The 12,799-nt window shown below is 43.7% G+C and overlaps 1 long non-coding RNA gene across 1 annotated transcript; it reads left to right on the top strand.

Annotated features, from left to right (window-relative positions):
- The first annotated feature begins 973 nt into the window (after positions 1–973).
- Positions 974–6,872, top strand: LOC103480037 (uncharacterized). Its single transcript, XR_536034.3, has 3 exons — positions 974–1,226; positions 5,618–5,691; positions 6,608–6,872. It is a non-coding gene; the product is annotated as an uncharacterized LOC103480037 (long non-coding RNA).
- Positions 6,873–12,799: the final 5,927 nt, after the last annotated feature.

Here is a 12,799-nt window from a genome sequence, read left to right as displayed (position 1 = left end):
CTTTTTCATGAAAAATGGTCCATTTAAGACAATTTTTAATGTTGTTTTTTAATTAAATTGATGTTTTTCTTTGGGATTGTTCTACTCCAAATGGTAGTTCATCATAAATTAATAAAATATTACATTTTATAAAATGATAAATTGTAAAATCTGCATATTTTTAAGATTGTAGGACCGATTGCAGTTTCAAGCCGATCAGTGCGTTTAAACATCCTGACACCAATTCTTCTGTCTGATAAAAATCGTCGTTCGGTTTTCTAACGGCTGATTTTCAGATAAAATCAGTTTCTCATGTAAGTATCAGCCAATCATTGATCTCTGATAATTAAAGAAAATCGATTAATCGGTTCACTAAAATACAGTTTCGGTTTCCGGTTGCTGGAGGAGGTGAAAACGTTTCCAGAATCAAATGTGGAAACGGATAAAACTCGATGCAAACTGGGTCATAAACGGGACAAATCGGCATCAGATGTACAACAGAACGGTGGAAAAATGAAAGAATGAATGTGCTGCAAAGGCCTAGTCAAAGCCCGAATGACTAAAATGATATCCCGGGACCATCAGGGCTGTGCAAACATCAAATGCTTCATAATTCTTGGAGGAAATTAAATGAATAATATTCCCTTTTTTTTTCTTTTTCTAACACAACGTCTCCCATCTGAGAGGTCAAAGGTCAAAAATCCTCAGCAGACGTTGTTGTTAGCGAAGCGGCGCTCTGCGAGCCGTTCTCGTTTTAATGCCTCACCCCGAGCGACTCGTTCATTTTCATCCTAAAACGACCGGCCTCCCGTCGGAGAGCCGCTAAGTGAGGGAAAATTAAAACGACGCGGCGCTTTGATGGAGTGGCTCAATTAAAGCAAGGAAGATAAAGAGGCCCGAGGGGGAGCTGCGTCTTTGTTCGCCTTTGTGTGCCGAATTACGGCGCGGCTCGGTTTGAACCGCGGGCCGAACCGCGCGGCGGCGTCCCGTCGAATCAAAAGGAGAAACGATGAAAGGGGAAGAGCTGCTTGTTCTCCCAGTCAGGGCAGCTTCACTCAGGCAGCCAGCAGCAGCTGCAGACTTTCACAGTAAATGTGTTCAAATGTCCAGCTGATTTACTTTATTATGGATGTAAATCCCTAATCTCAGGAAAAACATCCCGCTTTTAAGGTTAAACGTTGTTTTTATGGAGGAGATTTTTGCTCGTTTTTCGCTGCCGGCTGGTTTAACGAGCTTCACAGCTCCAGGTAGGAAACGATCTCAGGTTTGGTGAGAGCAGGTCTGCAGGTCGCTGCAGGGGGAGGAGATAAAATCAGTTTACCGCATTTTAACTGATTTACAGACAGAGATGCGTTTAAAACGACTGACCCAGGTTCAGATCAGGACGCCGTCTGTTAATAACCCTTCTAGACTGGACGTGTCGGCGCCGACACCTCTAAATTTGCAGTATCGTAATTCCGCCACACGTAGCGCTATCTGAAAAATTCCAACGGTTTCTGAAAGGGCAGACGTTGCACTTTCCAGCAAGTATCGGGTTAATACGGAAACTTCGCAGCTGCAGCTGCAGAGAGCGTAATTAATCAGGGCACTCGTTTAATAGACGGTATATTGCGAAAATAACTTGTTCCGGTTGTTATTGATACATGGGTAAGTGTATATCATCTCACAGGACATTTAAAGAACTACTTACAATTAAAATAAGGAAGATTTATTTAGGCAGACGCTCGAAAATCCGGCGCAAGAAACATTCAATGAAATGATAGAGAATCAGTTGGAAAACGATGTAAGCTCTCGCTCTGCGCCTGTCAGATACTTATTATTATGCTGTAGTTTTGTCATTTTTCTAGTCCCGTACTGTCTCTCTGTGTGTCTGTTTCTTCCTCACCGTCGTCATCATCAGACTGGATCAGCGTCGTTCTGCTGCTGTCATAAAACAGGAAAACTGTTCTGAAAATAATATTTTTTCCCAGTAAAATTCTGAAAATCCCACGTTTTATTTCCGCCTTTGGGACAGAAAACTGATTTGTTTCAATCATTCGTCAATCATTTTCATTTATTATTTCTTTTCCTCTTGACATTTCCACCGTTTCAGCTCAAAGGATGAGGCGTTTTAACGACAACACAGACATTTAACCCACAGAACTGCAGCAACGTGAAGCGAGCTAATCTCACCAGCAGGACTTTAAATGGAGGACTGCAAACCCAGCTTTTATTTTCATAGTCCACTTCCTGTTATCTGGCAATCAATAATTAATTATCTGTTTTTTAAGCTTAATATTTGGTTAGCTAATATTTAGCCACCTCAAATTTAGCCAGCTAAATATTTAGCTAGCTATTTTTAGTTTCCTCAATATATCTCACTAAACATTTTGTTAGAAGATTTAGTTAGCATTTAGCTCACCAACTAAAGCTACAAGCTAAATATTTAGTTTGAAACAGACATTTGTAATTGAATCATGTAAAAATAAATTCCCATTTTTCTCTTATAAACCAAATTATTGCACTTTTTCACTGTAACTTTACAAAATGTTTCACTTTTTAAGCTAAATATTTAACTTGCTAATTAATTAGTTTGAAACTGACATTTACGAACCCTCATGTTATTTCAGGCTAAATAATCCATATAATTGCTGTTAGTTTTTGACAGTATTGTTATGAATGGCTCTCCGTAGGTAAACATTTATTACATCCTGCATAGAACTGGCCGCCATGTTGGCTACATGGCTGAACACCTGATCAATTCAGAGAATAAATTCTTCTTTTTAGGGTATATACTGTACATATTGAGGCCTTAGTCCTCATGCAGGTGGTCGCAGGTTCGATTCCCGGCCTGATGACATTTTCCGCCTGTCTTCCCCCTCTCTCATTACCCTCTTTCCTGTCAAACTACTTTCAAATTAAGGCCACTAGAGCCAAAAAACCCCCCACAAATTAAAAAAATATATATTTTTCACCAGAAGAAATAAACTTTTCTTCTAATGAGAAGAAGCTCTGCTGCTCTGTTTGGTCCCGACTCGTCAGGCTGTGATTCCTCCATAAGCAGAGCAACAGGCCGTGCAGCAGGGGAACCGAAACGCACAAACCTCTTCCATCCTCCAGTGAAGTGAGTTTATAACCTGACACTCAGCTTGCACTTTGTCTGCCGTTCGCTTTTCACCTGACAGCCATTATCAAGACGTCAAAACTCCCAACACCTAAAAGCTCTCTTCCTGCATCGACCCGCTTTCTGCCGTTTTCCGTCGGGTTTTTGCAGCGGGTCTGATTGACGGGTCAGGGGTCCAGTGGTTCGGCGTGTCGGTTCTCTGCCAGTAGGGAGCGCGGCGCGGCGTGTCGGTGCAGGTGGTCTATAATTAGATTCAGCTGGGAAGCGTTTTTACGTCACGGACGTAGAGCGAAGCTCACCTGTCGGATCACAAAGTCTCAAAGCTTGTTGCCCCGAAGCGGCTGGAGGTTTGAAAACACTGCAGATGCATGAAAAGTCGGTCAGTTTGCCTCAAACTAACCTCTGGACATGTTTTTATAAATCCTCTCCATTTAAAGGGACGGTATCAGGTAAAACGCTCTTTATTGATCTTTCCATCAAGCTATGATTTAATTCCCTCATCGAGTGTTGCTTTGATTCTTTCATGCTTGTTGGAGAAATCCTGTAATCTCCATGGCAACCATCCAGCTGCACTAAACAGCTGGGTGGATGTAGCCCCGCCTTCCTGGACGAAACCACTCGGCTCCTTCAGACTAGCCAGCAGCAATTAGCAAACATCCACTGAGCTCATTGTCGGAGCTCCTTCTTTCTCAGGCAAAGCTGAAAGCAACATTTCTTTTCAGTCATGTTTGATATGTATAGCATTTTTATAACCAAAGTTACCACGGTTACTGATTGTGCTGTAAATTTTCACCACTTTACCTCCGTATTAAAAACAAAACAAAATGCGATTTGAGTTTGAGGCGGTGTGAATGTTATCAGTGTCCTGCTGCTTTGCTGATTCTCCGAGGATTTCTCAGTGAAACGGATTTCTCTGAGCCGCTGCGTCGTTCTTCTGTGACGGATTGATGCTGCGTTGCCTCTGCTTCCTGTTTCTTCTCTCCATCATCACTTCGTCATTCTCTCCGTTCAGTGAAGGAGGACGAGTGAGAGCTGCTGGCGACCCGCCACGCTTCAGTTAGCTTCATTTCAGCTTCGCATCGACGCCGAAACACAAGCGGGCAGAGTTCCCATCACCAAACACACACACACACACACACACACACACACACAGTGGATTACGGGCGCTAATCTTCTTTCTCTTTCATTGTCCTGCTAACTTAAAAAAAGAAAATATGGAAGGGATTTGCTCCGCGCTGTGCCAGATGTAATAACACAGATCCAGGAGGGCTGACCTGATGGGACCGTGTGTGTGTGTGTGTGTGTGTGTGTGTGTGTGTGTGCGCTGCAGCAGCAGCAGACGCAGGAATCTCTCAGCATGTGGCTGTCTGTGTTTCCTTTCTGTAAATGAAAAGAGGAAATCTGCTTATTGTCTGTGTGTCGAGGCTCCAGCCGAGCCGCAGACAGATTAGCAGCATTAGCAACATCGAAAACAGCGGCGGGGTCAGAGGTCAGGCACTCGGCGGTGGGTCTTATACATGAAATGATGAAATAAAGATGAAGAAACACATTGGCAGGCATGGAAGAGTCAAAACACAGACGGGGAGCTAAAATCTAATCAGACGGTTTTGTCTGACATAATGGCTGCTGGACGGTCTGCAGTTCGACTGAAGGGGAAAATGTGGCCACTATGGTGTAAATATTTAAAAAACAAACTGATACGTCTCCAGATTAATTTCACATATTCACAGGAAACAAACTGCATATTTTCTGTTAAAAATAGTTTATTTTTCCACATAAAAATGATAATTTGCAGAGATTACAGTCGGTGTTTGGTAAATAAACGTCCAGCAGGTCTGGATGATCGATCTGGAAGTGATCCAGCTGTGAATCGCATGAATTTACCACTTCAGTCTGAGACGATTTCTGGCATGATATTAGTTTTAAATTAACTTTTTATCAAAGAATAAGTGCAATATAACTATTTATAGTCTTTTTTTAAGTGAGTCGTTTTTATCTGAACCCAAACTTGTTCAATGTTTCATCGCCGTTTTTTGCTAAATATTTAGTTTGTAAAAAGTATTTTGTGAAAATGTGGCTCAACTGATTCATTTAATATTTAAAATATTTTATCTACAGATGGAGCAAATTATAAACTTATGTGAAATTTTAGTATTTTAAAGACCAAAATGAAAATATTTCATATGAATAACATAATTACATGAAATAGTAAATTATTTCAGGCACTATTTAAACTCCCTAAAGACGACAGAGCTGCATTTACTTCCAAGCATGATGCTTTTAGGAATGAAGAGTTTTGTGCTCCGGTGGTTTTAAACATTTTTCCATCATTGGTAGAATCTTGATTTAAATGTCAGAAAAGACAAAAATGTACAAAGAAACGTCTTTTATGCTTCTGGAGTTGGTTTTTTCCTGTTGTTTTTGAAAAGTGTTTGTTTAATTTCAGCCAATTTTGGCTAACAGTTGATGCTGCATGAATATGAAGCAGAAGAAGAAGAAAAACATCTGAGTGAAACTGATTTCTATTTACTGCAGAGAGAAAAACAACGTTCTGCCTCGAACGTCAGACATTCAGACTCGGCGCTGACTTTACTCTCTGCCTGCTGCAGGTTCGTATTCCTGTGATTTATTTGTTGGCTGTTGATTATTTTACGCTGCGGTGAGCAATTTATTATCTCCCTCGAACATTTATCGAGTGTCCGGCTCTTCCAGCCATGCATGCGCAGCGTTTGTTTCACGCTCGGTTTGGTCTGGAGTAAATCACTTTGATTTAAAAATAAAGACGTAAACTGAGAACATTTTAAATCACAAGAAACATTATAAATGTTCTAACCAATGAGATGTAGAGGAAACTTGTTCTGTAAATATATTCTTGATTTTAATTTATTTTTTATTCTGATTATTTTGTCGCTTTATTTTATTCGTGAGTGGAAATGTTGGTGAAAACTGCAGCGCTGCTTCAGACATGGATAGAAAAAAAAATCACATTTGGATTATTACTGCAGCACAGCTAGCTTGTACTGGAAGTTAGAAAAGCAGCAGTTGCTGTTAGCAATGCATCACAACTTTTATTTCTTTAGCTTGCTGACTGCTAAATAGCAGTTAGATGCTTCCAGACCAGAAGCTTGCTAATTGCTATATTTCTAAACTCCTGCAGCAGCTATCTATGCAACAGCGCTAAGGCTAACTGCTATTCTATTCTCTAGTCTTGCAGCAACATGCTGTACTGCTGCACTGCTGTGCTAACGCTACTATGTTTCTAACTTCCTGTTGTAGTCAGATGACCAACAGTGCTAACTAGCTGCTCCTTTTCCAACTACCTGTACCAATTAGCTTTGCTAATGCTAACTGCTAATTTTCTAAATCCCAGTGACAGAGAACTGCTATGTAGCTCAAATGCTAACTGGAATTGAGGGAAGCGAATCTAAAACTGAGAAATGTTGACTTTTAATAAATGATGATTTAAACTTCAGATTCGTCTCTGCAGTCAGTTACTGATGGCAGCACAGATGGGTTCGTTTACAGGGACAAGCTGGATGCAAAACTGTCCTGATGTCGACTTTAAGGAATGAAACGCAGCTCAGCTACCAAAGAAACAACAAACTGTAGTTTCCTGCCGGCTGTCCTTCCAGATCACGAAGAAACGAGGAAAAACCTGGAAGAGCCTCAGATCTGCTGCTTTCCTCCAGCTGCCCCACAGCCAGAGCAGGGCAGAGCGGCCACACGCTGGAGCCGGGGCTGCTGGGGGGACTGGGGGAAACTGAGGGGCTGCTGGGGGAACTGAGGGGCCACTGGGGGAAACTGAGGGGCCACTGGGGGATATGGGGGAAACTGAGGGGCTGCTGGGGGAACTGAGGGGCCACTGGGGGAACTGGGGGAAACTGAGGGGCCACTGGGGGATATGGGGGAAACTGAGGGGCCACTGGGGGATATGGGGGAAACTGAGGGGCCACTGGGGGATATGGGGGAAACTGAGGGGCTGCTGGGGGAACTGAGGGGCCACTGGAGGAACTGGGGGAAACTGAGGGGCCACTGGGGGATATGGGGGAAACTGAGGGGCTGCTGGGGGAACTGAGGGGCCACTGGGGGAACTGGGGGAAACTGAGGGGCCACTGGGGGAAACTGAGGGGCCACTGGGGGATATGGGGGAAACTGAGGGGCCACTGGGGGAACTGGGGGCTGCTAGGGGAACTGGGGGCTGCTGATGGCTTCCTCACATCGCTGCCATTCATTTCCTGACCTGAGATCTTCTACCCGGGAGCTGCTCCTCCTTCAGGCTCCTCCTCCTCATGGTGGCTCTAACTTCATCCTGGCAGCTTTATTTCCTTTATAATTGATTTCCAGGCGGCTGAATGCCTCAACCACACACTGCTTTTTACCTCCCTAAATCATTCCTGACATTTTAAAGTAGTCAAGCACAAAATAAAAATTTTAAAAAAAAAACATGAAAGAAAATGATTATTATTGTTTTAAAGCCGTTTACTGTCAAATCTCTGGTTTGTTTTTAGAAACTTAGTTTCCATTACAAATGTGAACAAAACTTCAATATGAAACACAACTAAAATCACATGTGAATAAGTTTGTCATTAAAAAATGCGGCGCCATCGTCCTCCTGCCACTTCCTGTCATCGTCTTCGTCGTCTCCACCAGTAGAAACGTCCGGCTGCTGATCATGTGACTCGTTTGTTTCCGTTGCAGTTTTGCCTCTTTCAGGCTCAGGAGTTTCTTCTAAATTGATTCGTCTCCATTAAGCAAATTTATTTTATGGTGGAACCGGAAATAATAACGCTCCTCCTTCACGTCTTCAATGGCAACAAGGTTTAAAAAATGTTGATATAATAGCAGGTGGGTTTTAAATCTCAACTTAAAACCCACCTGGTTACAGTTGCTTATGGCTAAATTAGGGTTAGAGTGCGGGTTTTGATGTCTTCCATGTTTTTATGTCTTTAATTTCTTTTTCTTTCTTTTCGACGTCTTAATGATGTAAAGCCCCCCGGAAAACGTCCCAGTTAAACGACGTTTAACTAAAGTTCTACGCACCAGCGTTTAACTGAAGTCCTAAAGGGTTTTAATGTTTTTTGTTTTTTTATCTCTTTCTCACTGTTTATTTCTGTTTTTATTTTAATTATGTAAAGCACTTTGAAATGCCTTGCTGCTGAAATGCGCTATACAAATAAAATTTGATTGATTGATTGAATAATTTATTTGAAACTGTTTACCTCCAGACTTGTTGGCTCCAGTCATCCTCTGCTGGTGTCTTCAGTTGACGATCTAAGATATTTATTTCTATCTTATTTGGCTGAACTGTTGTTAAATGCATTACTTGCTATTTGTTTTTAAATGTATTTTGTTGTGAAGGAGAAACATTTCCTGAATAAACATTGTTTTAAAAAAAGTTCATTCATTTAAGCCACATTTTTAAAACTCCTTTTATTTCAGTTCTTTTTAAAGCTTTGGGTTTTATTCTGCCCACATTTCCTCCTTCAGTCAGTAAACCAGTAAAACCACTGCTGGCTCAAACTGGAGTCATTTACTGGTTCAGGTTTTCTGCTGTGCTGTTCTGGTCGGGTTAGAACCGGTGAATCGGATCCAGATGGGGCCTGAGGGGAACCGGCCCGGCAGCGGCTCCGACTTCAGGTCGTTGGAGGAACGTTCATCACCAAGAGCTTCTGGCTGCCGTATCTACCCGAACCGCGGCGGCTCGGCCCACATTGGCCCGAACCGCGGAGGCTCGGCCCACATCTACCCGAACCGCGGAGGCTCGGCCCACATCTACCCGAACCGCGGAGGCTCGGCCCACATCTACCCGAACCGCGGCGGCTCGGCCCACATCGGCCCGAACCGCGGAGGCTCGGCCCACATCGACCCGAACCGCGGAGACCCGGGTCATTCAACGTTGTGTATGTGTTGCTAAATGTGCTAATGGCAGCGAAACAATAACATTGCAGGGCATTCTGGGTAAATACAACCAAAACAACCAAGCTAGCCTCGAGCTAGCAGGAGAAACGGTCGTGTTTATTTTACCAAGACAAAAGAGAAATCCAACAAACACTAAAATCTGACGCCACGCCATCTTTGTTTACACTCCTTCAAGAAGGAAGTTGCTCTCAGTGTCTTCAGAGGTTTCTGTGTCGTTTCGTTCAGTGGTTCCTGGTGCAGCGCCCCCACAGGCCAGGAGAGGAACAGGTAGGTCAAAGGGTTTGGTTGTTTTTGCCTCAGAGCATCTGGAAATGTAAAACATGTTGCAGCTTTGATCCCCAGTCGCTCCGAGGCTCCTGGACTGTCAGGGGAAACATCCTGAGAGTCTGTTAGTTTTAAACCAACCAGCCTTTTCCCATCAAACCCATTTATTACAAACCTTTTAGATTTTTGTATGAGCATGTTTTCTGCTTCTGAGGAAACTTTGTGCCGTTAATCACTCCAGACTGTAATTGGATCAACTGGGATCTATTCAGATCACATGTCATGTGATGAACACACACATCTCTAATCCCGCCGTCCCGCTGCAGGTCCTCCCACAGCTGGACCTCCAGCTCCGATCAGCTGCTGCTGTCCTGCAGCTTCATGCTGCTGTTTGCACCGGTCTTCATCCGACACACACACACACACACACACACACACACACACACACACACACACACACACACACACACACACACACACACACACACACGCCCAGCCGTCCTCACTGGTTGGGCTGCCACACGCCATCTGCTCCCATCAGGAGAGGCTGATTGATGCGCCGCCCATATAACGGCTACAGCGATGAGTCATCGGCTCCCGCAGTCAGAAACTCTTAGTGTTGCCTGAGAAACCCACTGCTGCCGTCTGAGCCGCACACCAACCAGCCAGCCGCTGCTTTGCAGGAGGAATCACTGGTTTACCTTCACTAACCTGATGGTCTATACGAAACATGTTCAGTGCATTTTGGCACAAAGTCATTCTGAGATTTTATTCTGCTCAGTTCAGCCTGTTTGAGATGTTTCAGGACTTTTGTCACTCTAAATCCAAGGAAGCTGCTGCTGGCCACGCCCCCAACTCCACGTTTACACTCGCACGTGAAAATGGCTGCAAACTGATGCGCAGTTTACAGCCGTGTATCTTTGAAAAGCAAAAGTAGAGCCTCCTGCACAACCAACAAGAATGCAGCAAGTGGTCTCTAGATAAGTCAACAAGGAAACATTTGTCTTTTCCAGCAGCCATTATGCAGCGATAAAATCATGATGTTTTATTGTTGATTCTATGTTGCATGACTTTGTGTTTTTGTGTCTGTTATGATGTGAAGCACTTTGAAATGCCTTGTTTCTGAAATGTGCTATACAAATAAAATGTGATTGATTGATTAAACCAGCTGAGCAAACAGTTTGGGTTGCTAGGTGACAGGCTGGGGTTGCTAGGTAACACGTCATTTGGGAGGTTTTTGAAACTGCTTATTTTCCAGACACCATAAAACGTATTGGTAGAAGACAGCTTGTCGTTTTCTTTCCCGTCTGTCTTTAGAAGCGGTTGAAACCCAAACAGACGTACAAAAATGTGCAAAACGTGAACCACGTGCGATGTGTCCCCTTTATTCCTGCTCATTGTTAGCAGTCAGTGAAACATGATGCTGTTGGGAGGAAAACATCCGCAGCTGAAAAGATGAAGTGTTTTGAGCTTTGCTCTTTCTGCCATTGTTGCAGAAGTTTCCGGATCAGAATCATCCGTCCCGGTGTCGAGCTGAGATGTGATCAGATTCTTCATTGACATGCAAATGAAGCGGCCGACCTGCCTGAGGCTCAGGCTGTGTGGTTTGGAGGTTTTGTTTGCGCTCTGTGTGATTTGAACTCATCATGTGGAGCTCAGACCAGCAGGGTCTCCTCCTCCTTTCCACTGCGAGGGAACCGGCGCTGATCCGAGCTCGGCGCAGAACGCAGCGCTGCCCTGCCGGTACGTAATGTTTCTGATGGAAATGGCAGCCTGCAGGGTGAAGGAGGGCAGTGCAGGTGTGGGAAAATGACATGACGAGCTGTGAAAGTTGGAGAAAACGGTGAGACTTTGCAGCAGGAGAGGACGAGCTCCGGGTCCGGTTCAGGCGGAGAGGCTTCTCTTCATTTAGAGATGAATCTTTTACTGGCATCTGAGAAAATAAATGTTTTTAATAAAACGATTAATGTTTCAATAATCATGCTTTTCGCTTCTACCTGTAAATTAAACGGTTTTAGACGGCTGGTATCGTGTGAAAGTTACTTTTTTAAATCATGTTATAAATTTATTCCCTGATCAGAAGCAAATCTGGAGTGTTGAATTGGTTTTGTCATGAGAAATCCTTTAATCTCCATGGCAACCATTCAGCTGTGCAAACGCCTGGGTGGACTTAGCCCCGCCTTCAAGACGCAGCTCCTCCCCCTCTCAGCTCCTTCAGACTAGCCAGCAGCAATTAGCAAACAGCTGGTGGAGCTGCTGAGCTCATTACAGGAGCTGCTTCTTAGTTAATGCTGGTAAAAACGTTCCTGGAGGCGGAGCTTCAGAAAGAGCAGGAGCTTCTTAAAGAGACAGAGGCCCAATTTCAAGGTGAAATTAGTCATAAGTCAGTTACCTGGTTGTGTTATAAAATGTCTCCCTGTGCCTGGAAAGCAAAGTACTGCCCCTTTAAGACCTCTGAAGGAAACCAAGCAGCCCTGAAGTGGATGAGAGGAAATCAGTCAGACATTCAGATTCATGTTTGGACTGAAAGCTTCAGACTTTTCTGCAGAAAGCATCAATTTGAGAGCGGCGCGGGTCCAAACCGTCCAGCTGCTCGGTACAAAGGCCGGCCGGCGGGACGGCGCTGCAGAGGGGCTGCAGGTTCCTCACACAGGAAGACGGTTTCCAAATGTCAAGTGTTTGTGGAATAAATGTCAACTGGCTGAGCGATGGGAAATCAAAGCGTCCTCAGCGCGAGGGCTGCAGATATTACATGAAGAAGAAAAATGACCCGACCCAGCAGGAGTTCTGGAGAACAGAGAGGGGGAAACAAAACGGATTGATTTATTTTAAACCAGTCTGGAGGAGCAGACAGAGCTGTGATGAAGAGGAGCTGGAGGAAGATGCTGTGGCTCTGAGCTGAATGCTTCATCCTTTTACTCTCAAACTGATTGTTTTTCTTTGTTTTTATTTAGTAATAGTTCTGCAGCTGAAACCTGCAGAGATCTGGACCGACAGCCGATCTGCAGATGGCTTCTGAGGGGAAATGTTCCCGTCATGCCTCGCTCTGAGCCTGGTCCGTCTGATGAGCTGGACTGCAGCTCAACTCTGCCCTCTACGACCAGAAGCAGTTACTGCAGGTCCCAGTTTCCTCACCTGAACGGTTTTTACCTCCTAACGAGGCTTCAGCAGCTTCATTAACACGTTTTATTATAATATATGATATAAAAGCTAAAGTCAAGTATTAAGAGGGATTATTGCTGCTGGGTTTGGGTGTTTTTGTGAGGCAGGATTCAGGAAGTTTTTCTAGATTTTTACAGACTGTAGAAAAAAAACATCATTTTCCTGTCTGACATTAAATCAATGAAAACTTTCATCAGTTAAGTTTACCAACAGTATTTGTGTTTACTCAATGATCAATTCTTTTATAATTGTCTTCAGTCTGATTTTCACATGTTACCTTAATATTCGATACGGTTAGCTTTAAAGCAGGAGTTTTGTTCCATTTTATAGAATAATTAATTAACTATGTTCCCTTCAGTAGTTATGAAAATG

This window comes from Poecilia reticulata, chromosome 17 (genome assembly GCF_904066995.2).
Source record: "Poecilia reticulata chromosome 17, P_reticulata-male-v2, whole genome shotgun sequence".
Classification (NCBI taxonomy): domain Eukaryota; kingdom Metazoa; phylum Chordata; class Actinopteri; order Cyprinodontiformes; family Poeciliidae; genus Poecilia; species Poecilia reticulata.
The sequence above is the reverse complement of the archived record's forward strand: the minus strand, read 5'-3'. Positions and strand labels throughout refer to the sequence as shown.